Source organism: Notechis scutatus, chromosome 3, assembly GCF_049901735.1.
Source record: "Notechis scutatus isolate UNSWTSFEM ecotype Mainland chromosome 3, rNotScu1.2, whole genome shotgun sequence".
NCBI classification, from domain to species: Eukaryota; Metazoa; Chordata; class Lepidosauria; order Squamata; family Elapidae; genus Notechis; species Notechis scutatus.
Window position 1 is genome coordinate 15,996,838 of NC_142011.1, and position 18,270 is coordinate 16,015,107.

The window sequence follows — 18,270 nt, forward strand, 5'->3', positions numbered from 1 at the left end:
TATGATGCAAGTCAAACATTTTCTCGACAATCACAAGAATCCAAAGTCTCTTCAACAAGATCTGCACTTTACTACACTTGTTAGGGTTTGAGGATTAACCCCTAGAAGAGTATTGCAGCAGTAGTCAAGCCAGGCAACCAAAGGAGAGCGGAAGGGCCCCAGAGTATACACACACTGAACACAAACACTGTTTGTAGTTTAAATAGTTTTTAATCCAGTTAGAGTTTAAGCATTGTCATTCAGTCCATTAAGTCATTCACAGTATTTCCATCCAGTAAGACTCACTAGTATAGTCCAAGTTAAGAGTCCTTGCAATATCTTTATCAGCCGATAAAGATATCTTCTCCTCCTCCGGTTTCACTCTCCAGAGAAACAAACGCTGGATATTCAGCAAACAGTAGCAAACAATAACAGTTCAGTCACAGGCACTCACAGTCAGTAATTGTGGTAATATAACCTATTGATCATTTTATCATTTTCTGTAAGGCCTTTGTATAACTAGCAGTAAGTCTAGGAAGATGTGGGCATTCTTGGTGGGGGTAGGAGTATCTTTGCTCAGAGTGCCTCATTCTGTTTTGATTCTGCCAGTTTAGAAGGAATAGGAAAATGGGTGAAAGTTCAAGGTACAAGATACACAGTTGTGCTTTCTCATGGGACTTTCCAAACTTTCCCATGAGACTTTCCGTGGCTGTATGATCTCATCCTAGCAAGGTAACATCTGAGACTTTCCAAGATTGTGTGTTCTCATGCTGGTGAAGTAATCTCCTGTTGAGGTCATTGTTTTCTGAATATGCATACTGTATATTTTGCTTGTGTTTTTTTCTCAATAAATACTGCTACCTGAGTTCTCTCAGGGTTGGCATTTTTCTCAGAGACAGTTCCCTGTGTCTCATTTCAATGTCAAACCACCATAAATGGTGACCCGACGTGATAGCTTGAAGGCTATACGCTTTCCCGCATCCTATACTCATCGTCGCGGACGCCGACTGGCCCTCATCTTCTTCGCTGGACCGAAGGTAGATTCTTTCGTGAGTATGGGGGAGATCTCTCAAGGCTCAGAAAGAGCACATCAGGGAATTGAGAGGATCATTGGGAATAGTTTTGGGTTTGGAATTGGCAGCAGGGGTTGTGCTGTAGGAAAGAAAGAAATTGAGGACTTACTACAGTATGTTTGGAAAATATTAAGTCATATCCGGAGGGAGGTAGTATTAAAGTAGAGTCCTGGAAAAAGATAGGAAATTTTTGCACGAGGAGCCTCGTGCCCTTCTTCAATTTTGTTAACCTGGAGGTGATTATGGATGCATTAGCTACTTATGAACAACCGCTCCTATCACCCCCAAGAAGGTTTGCCGCTTTACCATGCGGTACGTTTGTTGCCGCTGACGGCACCTCCAGATAAATCTGGGGGACTGTCCGGCGCTAGAAATACTTTGTCAGAGGATAAGAGTTTACCTTTAAGGGTTCAGGTGGATGCAGTTACTGCAGCTATTCAAGAAGCAAAGAATAGAGGGGAATTATCAGGAGATGATTTGGTGGAGTTTGGAGTAGAAGTTCAACTTAATCCAGTGGAAATTGTCATGGATGCTGCATTAAATCCGCAGCGGGAGTGGAAGCCTTTACAGCTCAGAATTTTGAGGGAAGTTAAGCAAGCAGCAAAAGAATATGGTGTTAGAACGCCATATACTCAGGCATTGTTAGAAGCAGTTGGTTATGGAAATAAAATGATTCCGCTGACTGGAAAGCTCTGTTGAATATGATTTTAACTCCAGCTCAATATTTGGTGTTAGATCAGAAATGGAGACAGCTGGCAGTCCAGAGGGGAACAGCAAATGTTACCCCAGATCAGCTTTACGGAGCTGGTAATTTTACAACAGTGGAACAACAGAGAGATGGTATGCCTGAGGAAGGGTTCATTCTTCTCCCACAAATAATTTTTCAAGCCATAGGGTCTCTCCCTGACGGCGAAGGTGGTGAGAAGACCTTTACTAACATCAAACAAGGGAACAATGAACCCTATGAAAATTTCATTAGCAGACTGAAATTGCTATTGAAAGACAAATTGATAATCAATTCGCCCAGAAAGAGTTGCTTTTTAAGTTAGCAGTAGAACAAGCTAACACAGATTGCAAAAGATTTTAAATCCACTGGTAGCAAGTGGAGAGAGAGAAATCGCAGATTTGATTAATGCATGTAGGAAGGTTGGGAGTCAGTCTTTTAACATGGAAACTTTAGCTCTGGCTTTACAAACAGGACATGCTCAAAAGGGGAATTGTTTCAATTGTGGGAAGCCTGGACATTTTAAAGCACAATGTCGGGCTCCTGGAGGAGGTCAAAGTCAGCAGAATAAGAGATCAATGGGACAGGGTGTTCGTCCTAAATCAGTGTGCCCAAAATGTAAGAAAGGATACCATTGGGCATATCAGATGCTCCTACAGTTTTTACTGATGGAGGGAAAGTTTTTGGTGCTTGTGTTTGGAAAGATAAATCTGGAATTTGGCATACAAAAGTGACTTCAGAGCAGAAGTCTGCCCAGCAGGCAGAACTTGCTGCTGTAGTTTTGGCTTTTCAAAATTTTCACAATCAGGATTTTAATTTAATAGTGGATTCATTGTATGTGTATAATTTGTTACCCTTTGTAGCAGGTTCTTATTTGTCTCCTGGAATATCACCTGATATTTTAAGATTGCTTTTGTTGTTACAAGGATGTTTGGAGCAGCGTGTGAATGTGTGTTTTGTTGCTCACATTCGTAGTCATAGTAATTTGCCTGGAATTTTATCACAAGGTAATGCCAAAGCTGACAGTGCTGTAACTTCAGTCCTCACTGTCCAGCCATGGGATAGTCATAGTTATTTTCATCAAAACGCTAAAGCATTGGCACAGCAATTTAAACTTACTACTGCAGAAGCTGCTGCCATAATTCAACAATGTCCAACTTGTTCAAAGCAGGGCACGAATATCCCTATGGGAGTTAACCCCAGAGGGTTGAAACCTTCAATAATTTGGCAAATGGATGTTACTCAATATCCGCCATTTGCGCCCTGGAAATATATACATGTGACTGTGGATACCATGTTGGCTAAATTAAATAAAAAAGGAGGGAAGCTCCTGGGGCTTCCGGCGATTCAAGATCAATTAAATCTAGCTTTATATACTTTAAATTTTTTAAATTTGTCTGGTAACCCCCCTGCGAGCGCGGCCAGCAGGCATTTTTCTTCTCCTTCTACAGATGCGGTAAGACCTCGGGTGTTGGTGCGGTTCCTTCCAGATCCGGCATGGGTTCCTGCTGAGCTGATAACGTGGGGACGTGGTTATGCAGCAGTTGAACATCTTGGTCAAATTCGTTGGGTTCCTGGTCGGTGTGTTCGGCCTGATCATTCGCAGGCACCTGTGAAGGAAGTTTCGGAACAGCAGGATGGCGCATCTGTGGTTCCTGATCCTGCTGATTCTGCCTAATCTGTCCTGGGCTGCTCGGGTGCGGAGAGAGCAGCGACAGCATGTTCAGCGTGCCGGAGATTTGGGCGATGATTTGTGGACAGATAATAATTACATTAAAGATTTGCGCACAACTGCCAAAAACTTGAACATCACCAATTGTTGGTTGTGTATGCACCTTCCTGGGAGAGTGGGAGAAGGACTGACTCTACATGGGGTTCCATTTAATCGGTCTACTTTGCAGACCGGAAAGCATAACATTTCATATGCCATGAACTTCACGGTCAAGGTGAAGACTGCACTGCAGTCTCCAGCACATTTATGTTTCCAAAACATTACAAACTCACAATTCTTGGGGAATCATAGTGTCTGCAATTACACTATTAAGTGGACAAATGGTTCAGAGAACAACATAACTTGGGTAAATGGGAAAATGAGTCTGACGCATTGGCCAGTATCAATATCTAGACATGAAACAGCTGATGCAAGCGGCAAGTCAACAAGGTTATGTACAGCTGGAAGGGTTTTGGTTTTTATGTGGACTGTGGGCATATCAACAAATCCCTGCAAATTGGTCAGGGACATGTACTTTGGGGTTTGTCATTCCGGTTATCTATAAGTTAGATACATTACCTCCTGAGGTTCGGATCCGAAATCGTCGGGAATTGGATTCGGGTCTAACCATGGGAGGTAATCTATGGACACAAATTTCTCGAGGTCTCATCCCGCCTTTGGGAATTGCTATGAACTATAGGGATATTCATATTTTAAATAATTTTACTGTTGCTATGTTTAATGATACTATAAAGAATATTAAGATGATTAATGTAGAAATGTCTGAAATTCGTACAGTTACTTTGCAAAATCGATATGCTTTAGATATTATGTTAGCTGCTCAAGGAGGAGTTTGTGCTTTAATTCATTCACATTGTTGTGTTTTTATACATAATTATGAGCCAAACATTACAAAGACTGTTCAGGACATGGAAGATCGTATTGCTCAGCATCAATCTGGAGCCGATGGGTTTAATGCATCATTCTGGGACAGTCTGTGGTCCTGGCTTCCTGATGGATCATGGTTTCGCTCCTTATTGCAAGGGGTTGTTATTATTATTGCTATATGTATCTTATTATGTTGTTTTATTCAATGTATTCCTAATCTATTACAAATGTGTACCTCAGTCTTCCGGCGTGTGGGATCAGGTCATGAGGGAACTGTGTACTATGCCACTAAAACACCCCCTATCTTTGAATAAATAAAAAAGGAGGGAATGTGGTAATATAACCTATTGATCATTTTATCATTTTCTGTAAGGCCTTTGTATAACTAGCAGTAAGTCTAGGAAGATGTGGGCATTCTTGGTGGGGGTAGGAGTATCTTTGCTCAGAGTGCCTCATTCTGTTTTGATTCTGCCAGTTTAGAAGGAATAGGAAAATGGGTGAAAGTTCAAGGTACAAGATACACAGTTGTTGCTTTCTCATGGGACTTTCCAAACTTTCCCATGAGACTTTCCGTGGCTGTATGATCTCATCCTAGCAAGGTAACATCTGAGACTTTCCAAGATTGTGTGTTCTCATGCTGGTGAAGTAATCTCCTGTTGAGGTCATTGTTTTCTGAATATGCATACTGTATATTTTGCTTGTGTTTTTTCTCAATAAATACTGCTACCTGAGTTCTCTCAGGGTTGGCATTTTTCTCAGAGACAGTTCCCTGTGTCTCATTTCAATGTCAAACCACCATAGTAATCACAGTTAGTCGCAGCACACAGTTACAGCCAGCACACAGTTACAGACAGTAAGCTTTCCAGCTTCTAATGCTTCCTTATATTGTAACTTCTAACCGAACCCTTAATCGGCTAATTGCCTGCTGCATTGTGCTTAAAGTGATAAGCACTTAAACCATGATATCTAAGTTTTATATATTTATTCACCCAAACCATATTTGGTATCAATGTTATACCTAACATACTCCCCTTTTGGATGAAATAAATATATAATACCTTTACAATCTAATCCCATATTTTTCACAACTCTCCTGGTGCTTACTGGCACCTTGGGCTTTAGTAAAATTATCAGCTAAATTGTCCTCCGACATACAGTACTCTAGCTGAATCATCTTACTTCTTACAGATTGTCTCACGTTTAGGTATCTTAGATCTGTATGCTTGCTCCTTGTTTTTACTCAATATTTGTGGCCATTTGAATTGCTGCCTGATTATCTTCATGTATAATTATAGGATAATCTACAGTTATACCTATATCAATTAACATTTGTTTATACATTATTAATTCTGTACATAACAATGATAAACAGGAGAATTCTGCCTCCATAGTAGACAAACTTATATGCTGTTGTCTTATTGACTTCCAGCCTATTAATGTATTACCCAGCATTATGGCTGTTCCTGAAGTCGACTTTCTAGTGTCTCTTTCTGATGCAAAGCTAGCATCTGCATAAGCACACAAAATTAAATCACCCTTTGGTTCTAAATACAATGAATAATTCATTGTCTTTTTAAGATATCTTAATATCCTCTTAGCTGCATTCCAGTGTCTTTCACATGGTGCAGAATTGAATCTAGCCAACTGATTCACGCAGTACGATATATCTGGTCTAGACCAATTACTAATATAACTCAAACTACCAATTAAAGATTGATAAATCACCTTATCAAACTCAGGGCTTTGTACATCAGTGTTGCTAAACTCCTGACTCATTGGAGTCTTAGCCGGCTTACAAAGCTCCATCTTGTAATCTTTTAGCAATTTGCTTATCTTATCTTCCTGAGATATCTTAAAACCTTTCCGTGTTTTCTTTATATTCAAACCGAGATACTTCTTTATCTCCCCTAATTGCTTGATCTTTATTCTCTTTCCTAATGATGCTATTATTTTATTTGCTTCATCATTAGTTTCAGTTATCAATGCAATGTCATCTGTGAATAGTAATAATAATGATACTTTCCCATTTGTCTCCCTCTTAAACAAACATGGATCGGCTAAACCAGCTTTAAATCCTATATTGTCTAGTTCCTTTACAATATACTGGTTCCATTCATAGCCTGATTGTTTAAGACCATAGAGGCTTTTCTTTAACAACCAACAATCATTATTATCCTTATTTTCACTTTTAATACCAACAGGTTTTTCATATAAATAATATGTTTTAATGGGCGTGCAAGTAAGCAGTTTCCACATCTAAATGGTTAACTATATAGTTTTTACTAGCTGCCCACACTAAAGCTGCTCTCAAGGTTGCTGCCTTAAGACTAGGTGCAAACACCTCATCGTAGTCATTAGCAATCTGCCTAAAACCTTGGGCTACTAACCTTGCTTTATGGATTAAATTACCATCTTTATCTGTTTTTACCTTAAATATCCATTTGCAGCCAATGGATTTCTTTCCTACAGGTAATTTGGCATTTTCATACACCTTCATATCTCTTAATGAATTCAGTTCCTTATTCATTGCTGCATACCATCTTTCTTTTTCCTTATTAGGATACTTTTTAATTTCTTCTACAGAATTAGGAACTTGATTAATCTGGCACACTGTGTTAGCCTGGTACCTATCAGGCGGTCTAGATATACGTGTAGTTCTTCTGGGAATTACAGGGCTTACAGGAGGACTTTGTTGAACTACTTCCTGTTCATCTTCCTCATCCTGTTCAGCTATTGAATCTGTTTCTTCCTTTATGGGCACTATTTCATCCTGTATTTGTCTCTTTACTTTATTTTTAAAGTTACAGGGATAACTAATGGGATTTCGATAGGATTCAATAATTACATCTTTATTGGCATCCTGTTCTAATTTTTCCCATCCTTCATGTTCTAGAAATTGGGCACTAGCACTACATAACACTTTAGATTTGCCTTTTTCCCAAAATCTATATGCCCTATGGTTTGCCTGATAACCAACGAAGAAAAATCTTTTAGCTCTATGTTGCCCTTTTTTCCTGAGTTGTGCAGGAATATGCACCCATGCTGGTGCACCAAATGTGTGCAGGTAACTTAGATCAGGTTTCCTGCCATGCCACCTGGTAAATGGTATTTCACCTGTTGTTGTATTAACAACGTTGTTCAATATGTTATTAGCACACATTGTAGCCTCCCCCCACAAAGAATCAGGTAACCCAGAATCATTTAACATTGTTCTAACCATTGCCTGTAGTGTTTGGCCTCTTCTTTCAATAAAAGCGTTATGTTCTGGCCTGTATGGAGCAGACTTCTTATGCTCTATTCCAGCTACCTTAAGTCTGTTCTGGAATTTGTTATTAACAAATTCCGTGCCATTATCTGTCACCAGGGTTATCAGTTGCCGTTTAGACTTTCTTTCAGCAAACCTAAGCCAATTGAAAAAATGTTGATATGTTTCAGTTTTGCTTTTCATTAAATAGCAAAACCCATATCTAGAATAATGGTCCATAATGCTCAGTATATATCTAGCACCCCCATACTGGGTTTCTTTGGACCTATTATGTCTGCAAATACTACTTCTAAAGGTTCTTTTGTTTTGAAACCATTTAGCCTATTTGCAGGCAATACCTTGCTCTTATCTTCACAGCAAACATTACAACGCAAATATTTATCACAAGGTTTTAACCTTATTCCTTCAGATAACTCAACTGTACGTTTTAGCATTTTAAAATTTACATGCCCCAAACGCCTATGCAATAAATGGATACATTCATCATGAGGCTTTATATTATTAAATACAGTTTGTGCCTCCCCTTTCTTACTATTATCTAATACATATAATGTTCCATTTAAAGCTGCAGTTACCCTTTTGTTATCTTTTTCAATTATGCAATTATTATCTTTAAAAGTAATTACATAACCTAATTTATCTAATACACTTACTGAAAGCAAATTAAACTTTAGTTGCGGTACATACAACATTTTTATATCCTGGTTTATGTACGGACAACGTGCAAAACCTTGACCTTTCGCTTTCAGGTTCCAGCCATTGGCAAGAGATATATGTTGAGAGCTTGTAGACATTTTTATAAATTTTGTCTTATCTCTTGTGATGCAGTGGGATGCGCCACTGTCAACCACCCATAAATTATTCTTCACATCAGAGTTGCCAAACGTGGCTAGTTCAAATGCTTTCTTTGGCTTTTTTACATTCTGGCTTTTTCTCTTTTTTGCAGAACCTTGCCAAATGTCCTCTGCCTCCACAATTAAAACACTTTTTAATTGTGTATGCGTCAAGATAAATTCTCTTCTTCCAGGTGCTTTACTTTGCTTTGCTGGTTTCTTACAGGCTTTGAAGATAATTTCTCTTCTTTCTTATCTTCTCTCAGCTCGTCACGCTCACGCCTTCTTCTGGCTTCTTCTAGTAGCCTGCCTGTAATCTCGGTTAATGAGAGGCTTTCTTTTGGCAATACCTCTAACGAAGTCACATAGTCATCATAGCTTTGATCTAATGAAGATAATATTATGTAGACTTGTTGCAGTTCATTAAATATAAGCTCTTTTTCTTGCAAATCTTGAAAAATGCTCTTCATACAGTTTAAATGAACTAACATATCTCCATTCCTCTGAATATGCGTTCGAAAAAGCTTCCGTGTAAGATTTATATGTGCTCCTACACTGTCCCGAACATAAATCTTCCTGAGGTTCTCCCAGCAGTTTGCAGCATTTTCTTCTCCACGAATATGGACAAGCTGCTAATCACAGAGAGTCAGTCCTATGATGCATAAAGCCTGCTCATTCTTCAGTTTAAAGTCTTGTAACTTTTCTTTATCATCATCATTAGCAGGATCCCATCTACTCACATCTGGTGGGTTTGCTATAATGTCCCACAAACCTTCTCTGCGTGAAGTAAACTACATTTCATTGACCATGAAACATAGTTTGTTCCATCCAGCCTGGATATCATGGACAGTTGTGACAAATTTACTTGTGCCATTACTCTTCAGATATTTTGACTATTTTAAACTAATTAAAACAGTTTGTTTTTACAGTAATGTGCAACTCACACCAACTCTCTCTGCTATATCCTGGTTAGTTAGACTATGCTGCTGGGCCCATAACCAATGTTAGGGTTTGAGGATTAACCCCTAGAAGAGTATTGCAGCAGTAGTCAAGCCAGGCAACCAAAGGAGAGCGGAAGGGCCCCAGAGTATACACACACTGAACACAAACACTGTTTGTAGTTTAAATAGTTTTTAATCCAGTTAGAGTTTAAGCATTGTCATTCAGTCCATTAAGTCATTCACAGTATTTCCATCCAGTAAGACTCACTAGTATAGTCCAAGTTAAGAGTCCTTGCAATATCTTTATCAGCCGATAAAGATATCTTCTCCTCCTCCGGTTTCACTCTCCAGAGAAACAAACGCTGGATATTCAGCAAACAGTAGCAAACAATAACAGTTCAGTCACAGGCACTCACAGTCAGTAATCACAGTTAGTCGCAGCACACAGTTACAGCCAGCACAGTTACAGACAGTAAGCTTTCCAGCTTCTAATGCTTCCTTATATTGTAACTTCTAACCGAACCCTTAATCGGCTAATTGCCTGCTGCATTGTGCTTAAAGTGATAAGCACTTAAACCATGATATCTAAGTTTTATATATTTATTCACCCAAACCATATTTGGTATCAATGTTATACCTAACAACACTCATATGATAAACAGAGCAATAATGCAATGTGACATGACCAGGAGAAATATCACAGATCACAAACACAACTAAGTATACAGCTTATGTGTTCTGTTGTGCAAAAAGCCCGTGAAGAGGAGATATATACCCCTGTTCTACTCCAACCTCCCCCTCAAGTAGGAGGTCCTATACCATTTTCAGACAAGTGGCTGTCCAGTCTCTTCTTGAAAACCTCCAATGATGAAGCATCTACAACTTCTGAAGATAAACTGATCCACCGATTGATTGTTCTCACCTTTAAGTAATTTCTCCTTAGTTCTCAGCTGCTTCTCTCCTTGATTAGTTTCCATCCATTTTTTCTTGTCCTTCCCTCTAGTGCTTTGGAAAATAAGTTGACTCCCTCATCTTTGTGGCAGCCCCTGAAATATTGGAATATTGCTATCATGTCTCCCCTAGTCCTTCTTTTCACTAGACATACCCAATTCCTGCAACTACTCTTCAAGTGTTTTAGTCTCCAGTCCCATAATCATCTTTGTTGCTCTTTTCTGCACTCTTTCCAGAGTCTCAATATTTTTTTAATAATATGGTGACCAAAACTGAATGGCATTCAGCTTTGTTCGGGTATTTTCCCACGTCATTGTAGTTGTGCTTTTAAAGTTGTAGCAACGTTTCAGCAGAATCTCATCTGCCACCATCAGGCTTCTGTATACCCGAACAAAGCTGAATGCCATATATATATATGTTAAAGGTGCAAAAGGAAAAATAGGAAAGACATAAAGAATAGGAAGAAAAAAGAAAGAATAAGAAGATAGTAAAGGAAAAGAAATATAAACGAAGTGACTCTGAGTCATCATCACATATGAACAATTTCACCCCCTCTTAAATTACAAAAAAATGATCTCTCTTTTTTTGCATATCCCATTTCCTATCTATAAGCAAATCAATAAAACATCATTTCAGTCCTGATGTCAGCAAAAGTCCATCAAGAGTTACCAGAAATAATCAAATCAATCAATTTTATGTCCCTTACTTCTACTTATAACTATCTTAATATTTGATTCATTCAAATAATGAACATGATTTCTTCTCATTTCTTTTCTGTTCCTTCTCACAAGATTCTTCAAAACTTTAAAGAGCCTCTGTTGGAGGGGTGAAATTTAACCACCTCGGCCCACGCGGGAGAGGTGGTAAGGACGATTTGAATTGGTAAAAAATCGCCCTGGTTGCTATTAGTATTATACCAAGTATACCATGCCACACCCACAGAGCCGATAGGGAAAATTTTTGAATTTCGCCCCTGCTCTGTTGTAAATCTAATGTAAATTTTTTCCCACATTATTCTGTTGGTTTATTCAAGGTATGTCCCTTTTCATTATTAAAACATGAGCCAGTTTCTTTCATATAACCAGAGTAGCATATTTTCCCAGGTCATTCTTGTAGCCTGTTATTTTTAAATTCCCTTTCAACTCTGCCTCTCTCTTGAAAGGCAGGGCATGGCAAACTGTTTCTGCAAAAACGGAACTGATGACCACAGCAAAGCTGAAGAAGTGGTAAACAGACCAGTTCTTCAAAACTTCTCAGGACAAGGAGAATATGGGAAATTGCCCACATGTGCTCTGGACAGCTGTTCCTTATGAGACCAGAGGAGACCAGTTTTCTGCAGGTTTGGGAGACGAAGGGCTTAGCCATTTTGCTTGCAACTGCAGTAGAACCTGACTTTCTAATCACTTTTGGAAGCTGCCTATTAATCATATGAAAGCTATTAGAGATTTTGGAAAAGACTTCTGTTTCAAGATTAACTGGCATTTCTACCGACAATGTAGGGATTTTATATCTCCCAAAATATTTCTAAATAGGTAGAGATAAATCCATGGAAACTTTTAGAAAAGATTTATCTGGTTGCAAATAGATGGATTAAAATTCCATTAAGTCTCTGGGGAATAATTAATGCTATTAAAATGAACATTGTCCCTTGTTTGATTTATGTCCTCTGTGGCATCTCAATGTTAATTCCAAATAACTATTTTCTTCAGTTGGATAGGTTATTTAGGAAATTTATTTGGGATAATAGCCCACCAAGGATTTCATTAGCTAAACTGAGATTACCATTTGATGTGGATAGCTTTAATTTATCAGACTTGCAGAAATATCACTGGGCTTATATTTTATCAACCATAAGTACATGGAATGAAAATTTAGTAGAATATAATCCCTTATGGACTTTGTTGGTAAGATATTATTTATTCTTACTGCACTCATGGCAAGTTCCTGGATCAACACACAATAGAAAAAAAGTGTTATTGCCAAGAAAGTGGGTTGCATGGAATCTTTGGGTCTTTGTCTCACACAGGAATCAGAAAATCCAGGCAGTTCAAAAGTATATAAGCTTAAGCTTAAGCTCTCTATAAAAATCTGAACAGTCAAAACAAATTGGCAGTAGATAAGAGTCAATGGAATTCAAGGTGGGCTGAACTTAGAGCTCTTGTGGGTGCAAAGGGACTAATGAGTGATGATGCATTTGACTCAGAGGTGGTATTCAGCAGGTTCTGACCAGTTCTGGAGATCCGATATTGGAAATTTTGAGTAGTTTGGAGAACCGGCAAATACCACCTCTGACTGGCCCCATCCCCATCTCTTCTCTGCCTCCTGAGTCCCAGCTGATCGGCTGGGTCTTCTTTTGTTGCCCTGCACAGGAGAACAGAGCTGGAAAGCAGGTTAGTGGGGTGGGGAGGGAATGGGGATTTTGCAGCAACCTTCCCCCAGGAGTGGGGAGGGAATGGAGATTTTACAATATCCTTCCTCTGCCACACCCACCATGCCACACCACACCCACCAAGCTACGCCCACAGAACCAGTGGTAAAATTTTAAAAATCCCACCACTGATTTGACTCCTCCCTCAGACTCAGCCTGGTCATTTTCTACAGCCTTATTGAAATCAGTACATTTGCCCAGTTATAGTTTGCAAAAATTATAAGGCAAATGTTCAACAAAGCACAGCATATCTGAGTATGAGCAAGCATTTCATTGATTTACTTATAAAGGAGACTTCTTGGATGACAAGGCCATGTGGGGCCTTTCCTTTGTAGATGCTCAACTTTCCAAAATGTAGCTACTGCTTAGCAGGCACATGACAGGCAATATGATTTAATGCATGCTGCCTTTATATCATGGTCCGCAAATGTTTCAACCATCATTCTTTCATTCCTATATAACAAGAGGTCTCCAACTGGGCAACTTTAACACTTGGAGACTTCAACTCCCGGAATTCCCCCACCAGCCATGTTGGCTGAGGAATTCTGAAAGTTAAATCCATAAGTTCCCAAGGTTGGAGACCCCTGCTATGTAGTACAGGGTTCTTTCTTTTTAAAGAAATGGATCGTTCCATAACCATAAATCTTTACTAAATGTAGAAATCAGAAGTCACATCCCTCTCGATCTCACCTTGGCCACTTGCTTGTTCTTTGATGGACTTCACAGTATACAAATATATGGTACCGTGATCCCACTGGTCAGTTTCATTTCCTTCTAGTTGGTGGGTCTCAGAAGGTATAAATATTTTTTTTCTATTGATATAATATTTTTCCAAAAAATATGCCATAAGTGAAAGAAATAGCCTAGACAACCTTGAAACACATGATACTCAACAGGAAAACTACATTACCCAAAAGAAAGTCAAGCAAAGCAATTTTTTGTTTTAAAAATGTGATGGAAAACAGCATTGGAAGAATGGGCTAGAGCATACACTGGAGATGTGAATGTGTGTTTTTCAGTTGTGAAAACCAGGAACAACTTTGTACAACATCTAGACCAGAGGTGTCAAACTCACAGCGTCACAGCATTGTCATGTCACGTATTGGGACATTTCCCCCTTTGCTAAACTGGGCATGGGCGCGGCTAGTGAGTGACGCATCCAACCCATGGACCAGTGGTTTGACAGCCCTGATCTAGACTAAGCAAGCCTTGGTAGATAAATTGCAAAAAAGAAATTAATTCCTTAGATACTATATAGTGTGTCCCTTCAATTATGTCCTATATATGTACAAGAAACAGTTCTGTCACTTAAGCAATTTGGTATTTTGTAGCATAGTGTTGAAACTGAAGGTCAGATTTGGCATTAGCTAACTGAAGTGACACAAACTTTGTTTTTGGTACATTTTCCATGTTATTCCTACCACTTGGCAGGAGTCCTTATTACACTCTGGTTTCCACTCTCTGGGTTTGCTAGGTTGCAAAAAAATATCATTGCTTCTCTGCCAAGTTATGTATTGCAGCTGCAAAGATGCCAACTCTTCTTCCTGGAGAACTTGTGCATTACTGCCTATAGAGCCAGTCATGCAGCATCAGTTTTTGCCCTGTGTTCTTTTTTTTTTTCATTGTACAAGGTAAAGGTGGAAATCACCCACCTCTCTTTAACATTTGGATCTACTTTGGTTACTATGGTCTCCCTTTAATAATCCCTTTTCTGGTCCTGACATTTGAATACATACTTTGATGAAAAGAAGGACTCAGGATGACATGATAGCAGTGTTCCAATATCTCAGGGGCTGCCACAAAGAAGAGGGAGTCAAGCTATTCTACAAAGCACCTGAGGGTAAGACAAGAAGCAATGGGTGGAAACCAGAGATGGTATTCAGCAGGTTCTGACCAGTTCTGGAGAACCGGTAGTGGAATTTTTGAGTAGTTTGGAGAACTGGCAAATAGCACCTTTTACAGTATCCTTCTCCTGCCACACCCACCAAGCCATGCCCACAGAACCGGTACTAAAAAAATTTGAATCCCACCACTGGTGGAAACTAATTAAGGAGAGAAGCAACTTACTAAGGAGAAATTTAGTTAGAACAATCCATCGGTGGAACAACTTTACTCCAGAAGTTATGAATGGTCCAACACTGAAAGTTTTTAAGCAGAGATTGAACAATGATTTGTCTGAAAATGGTCTAGGATTTCTTGCTTGAGAAGGAGGTGGGCTAGAAGAGTACCTTCCAGCTCTATTATTCTGTTATTCTGTCTATAACTTTCACTGTTCCACTTTCTATAACTTTCTATAACTTTCTATAACTTTCACTGTTCCTAGGAATCATTGTGGGGAAAAAAAACCTGAGATGAAAGGGAAGAGATGGATAATGGGAGGCACTTTGGAGACACCAAGGATGGTGAGATAGGTGGACAATAGCAGGCCCCTTGCAGCAGTCTGCGGCTAAGATGATTTGTTCTATCAGGGCCTCTTCTTGTGTGGTTTTGGACACAAATATTCTTAAAACTTGGGAGACTTCCTTTCCAAAGATGAATACTCTTTATCTGAGGAAATTTATATCTTTTAAAATATTTTTTAACCACTTAAACTATTTCTTTCTCTTTAATAGACCTTATTATGACTTTTTGATAACTCAAATAATACTTTATATCAGAGATGGTATTCAGCAGGTTCTGACCAGTTCTGGGGAACCGGTCATGGAAATATTGAGTAGTTCGGAGAACCGGCAAATACCACCTCCGACTGGAGATTTTACAGTATCCTTCCCCTGCCACACCCACCAAGCCATGCCCACAGAACCGGTAGTAAAAAAAATTGAATCCCACCACTGCTTTATATACTGTAAAAATAATTTACATTGTTGTTTATTGCCGCCAAACAGTATAGCAAGATCTTGGAAAATAGTATTTTCATATAGTGGCAAATACAATTGTTGACTATTCAGTTCTAAGTTCCTAGAAATTTAATTCATTGCTATCTCCTCTTCCTCCTCCTCCTCCTTTATTATTATTATGGTTGGTCACAAAGTCAGTCAGATGTTTACACTGGATTTGGCATTTATAATATAAATTATTATTGATGTTTGGGACTGAAGGTTGGGAACTAGTGTGCTTCAAGACTCCTAGAATGAATTTGACTCAGGGCCCTTTAAAAGACTGTATTAACCCTACTAGAATTTCAGTTTGCCAAAAAGCAATATTTCCCTTGAATTTGGCTGAAACCGCCAAGATTTCCCATGCAGCCTCCATGCAGGCCCAGATGGTTGCACAAACAGAACTCAGGAGACTGCATGATCCAGCTTGTGAGATGATGATGATAATTTTTTTTTTTTAAAAAAAGGCTGTTGGTTACAGTTTCTCATCTGAAGAGAACAATTTGTACCCTTTGTGCCAAAGTACGGAAAGAAGAAGAAAAGGTTATTCAGTTAACAATGTGCACAAACAGACTGTGGGCCAATTGGAAATCACAAAACCAGCTTTTGTTATTTTACAAACCTCTAACATGCCATTATTCAGCAACCAAATCAAACTTCTGCTTGTGCAGTATTTGACAAAATAGCTAATAAATGGAGAGTAAAGAATGCCAAGCATATGGATCTACTTCCCTTGATGCCTTCCCCCCCCTCAACAATTATTGATTTTTAACTCTGCATAGAAGGTAGGCCAGCTGCTTTTTGAAAAAAAGTTGAGTCATCACCGTGTTTCTTAATCTTTGCAACTTTAAGATGTGTGGACTTCAACTCCCATAATACCTTGCTGGCTAGGGAATTCTGGGACTTGAAGTCCATACATCTTAAAGTTGCAAAGATTGACAAATACTGCCCTAACACAGAGTCCCATTCCTTATTTCCTGGATATTTTGTTGTTTTATATATAGCCTTTCTTGTTGGTTAATGTTATAGTATACTTATAACTTTGATGGATGTAGTGCAGCAATGACATTTCTTTCTTTATAATCCCCTTAAGAAGATATTGTCCCTCAAAATGCATTGAGTCCAAGATATGGGAATATAGTATACACATATCATATTACTCTCTCTTCCATCCCAACAGAATTAAATAACACAAGCTGAAACAGAGACCATTGATTGTATCTACCATTTTGCAGAAACTTCTGAAAAAAGACCAACAGTCTTTCACCTCCACCTCCTCCACTAGTAACATTGGTTTATAATTTATAAACAAAATAGCATCGGGAAGAACATATTTATAATTGGTGCATCATGTTGCATGTCTTAGAACTTTGCCAAACATAGCATGGCCCATTCATAAATCTTTCAGATCTGTTCCAATCTGTTGCTCAAGCAAATAAGGAGTTCTTAGAAACCACTGGATAGTCAATCTAGATTGCAGCTAGGAGGTAATTAGCTAAGATAGTTAATTTACTCTTTTTACCATTGTCCTGACCCTTGATTGAGTGCAAACAGATCATGCAACCTAGCAACTTCAGGTAGATCAAGGTTCTATTAATGAAACGGATATTAAATGAGCATATTCAGATGAGGCCTATGGGAACAGGAGTTGGGTGGGGTTGAACTAGGGAAGTGTAAATGGTGTTTGAAATGCTGTTCAGAGCATGTTTGGAGTTTGCGGTAAGAGCATCCATGGAAAAACAGAATTGTTCTAAGAAACCTTTGACCACTGGTAGGCCATTAAATACATCAGAAGAAATTTGTGGCGTAAATCACTGTAAATGATTATGAATACCACTACAAAACACTGAAAATATTGACATTCTGATGAAACAGTATTCCATAGAATCGTAGAGCTGGAAAGAGCCATTAGGATCTAATACCCTGCTGTAGGAATCCAAATTATAACATTCCTGATGGATGACTATCCAACCTCCAATTGAACACAACCCACCAAGGGAATCCATCATCTCTCTAAGTAACTGTTTAGAAGACTTTTTTGGTTTACAGTCAGAATCTACTTTCCTGTAACTTAATTCCAGTGATTCTGGAAGGACAGAGAACTGGTTTTGACTTTCTCTTCTATGGATTATTTTTCAAATACTTGAGGACTGCTGTCCTCTATCTTTTCTGCTATCCTTTCTTAAGACCAAACACACCCAGTTCTTTGAATTTCTCTTCCAAAGACTTCATTTCCAGTTACTTAACCTACTTGGCTCACTTTCTCTAAAACCATGTCTCTTTGTGTGAAACTTTTAAAGTATGTCACCTACAACTGGACACAATGTAGCTTATTTATTTATTTATTTGTCAAGCGATTATAAGATAACAGGTATAAGTATAAACATAGTTATGAATACATGAAATCGATACATATAAGAGAAATAAAAATAAACAATAGGACAGGGATGATAGGCACGTTGGTGCGCTTATGCATGCCCCCTACAGACCTCTTAGGAAAGGGGTGAGGTCAATAGTAGACAGTCTAAGGTTTATATTTTCAAGATTTTGAACAAGATTGAATACAGGAATATCTCCATGCCTATGGAGATTCTAAGTCAT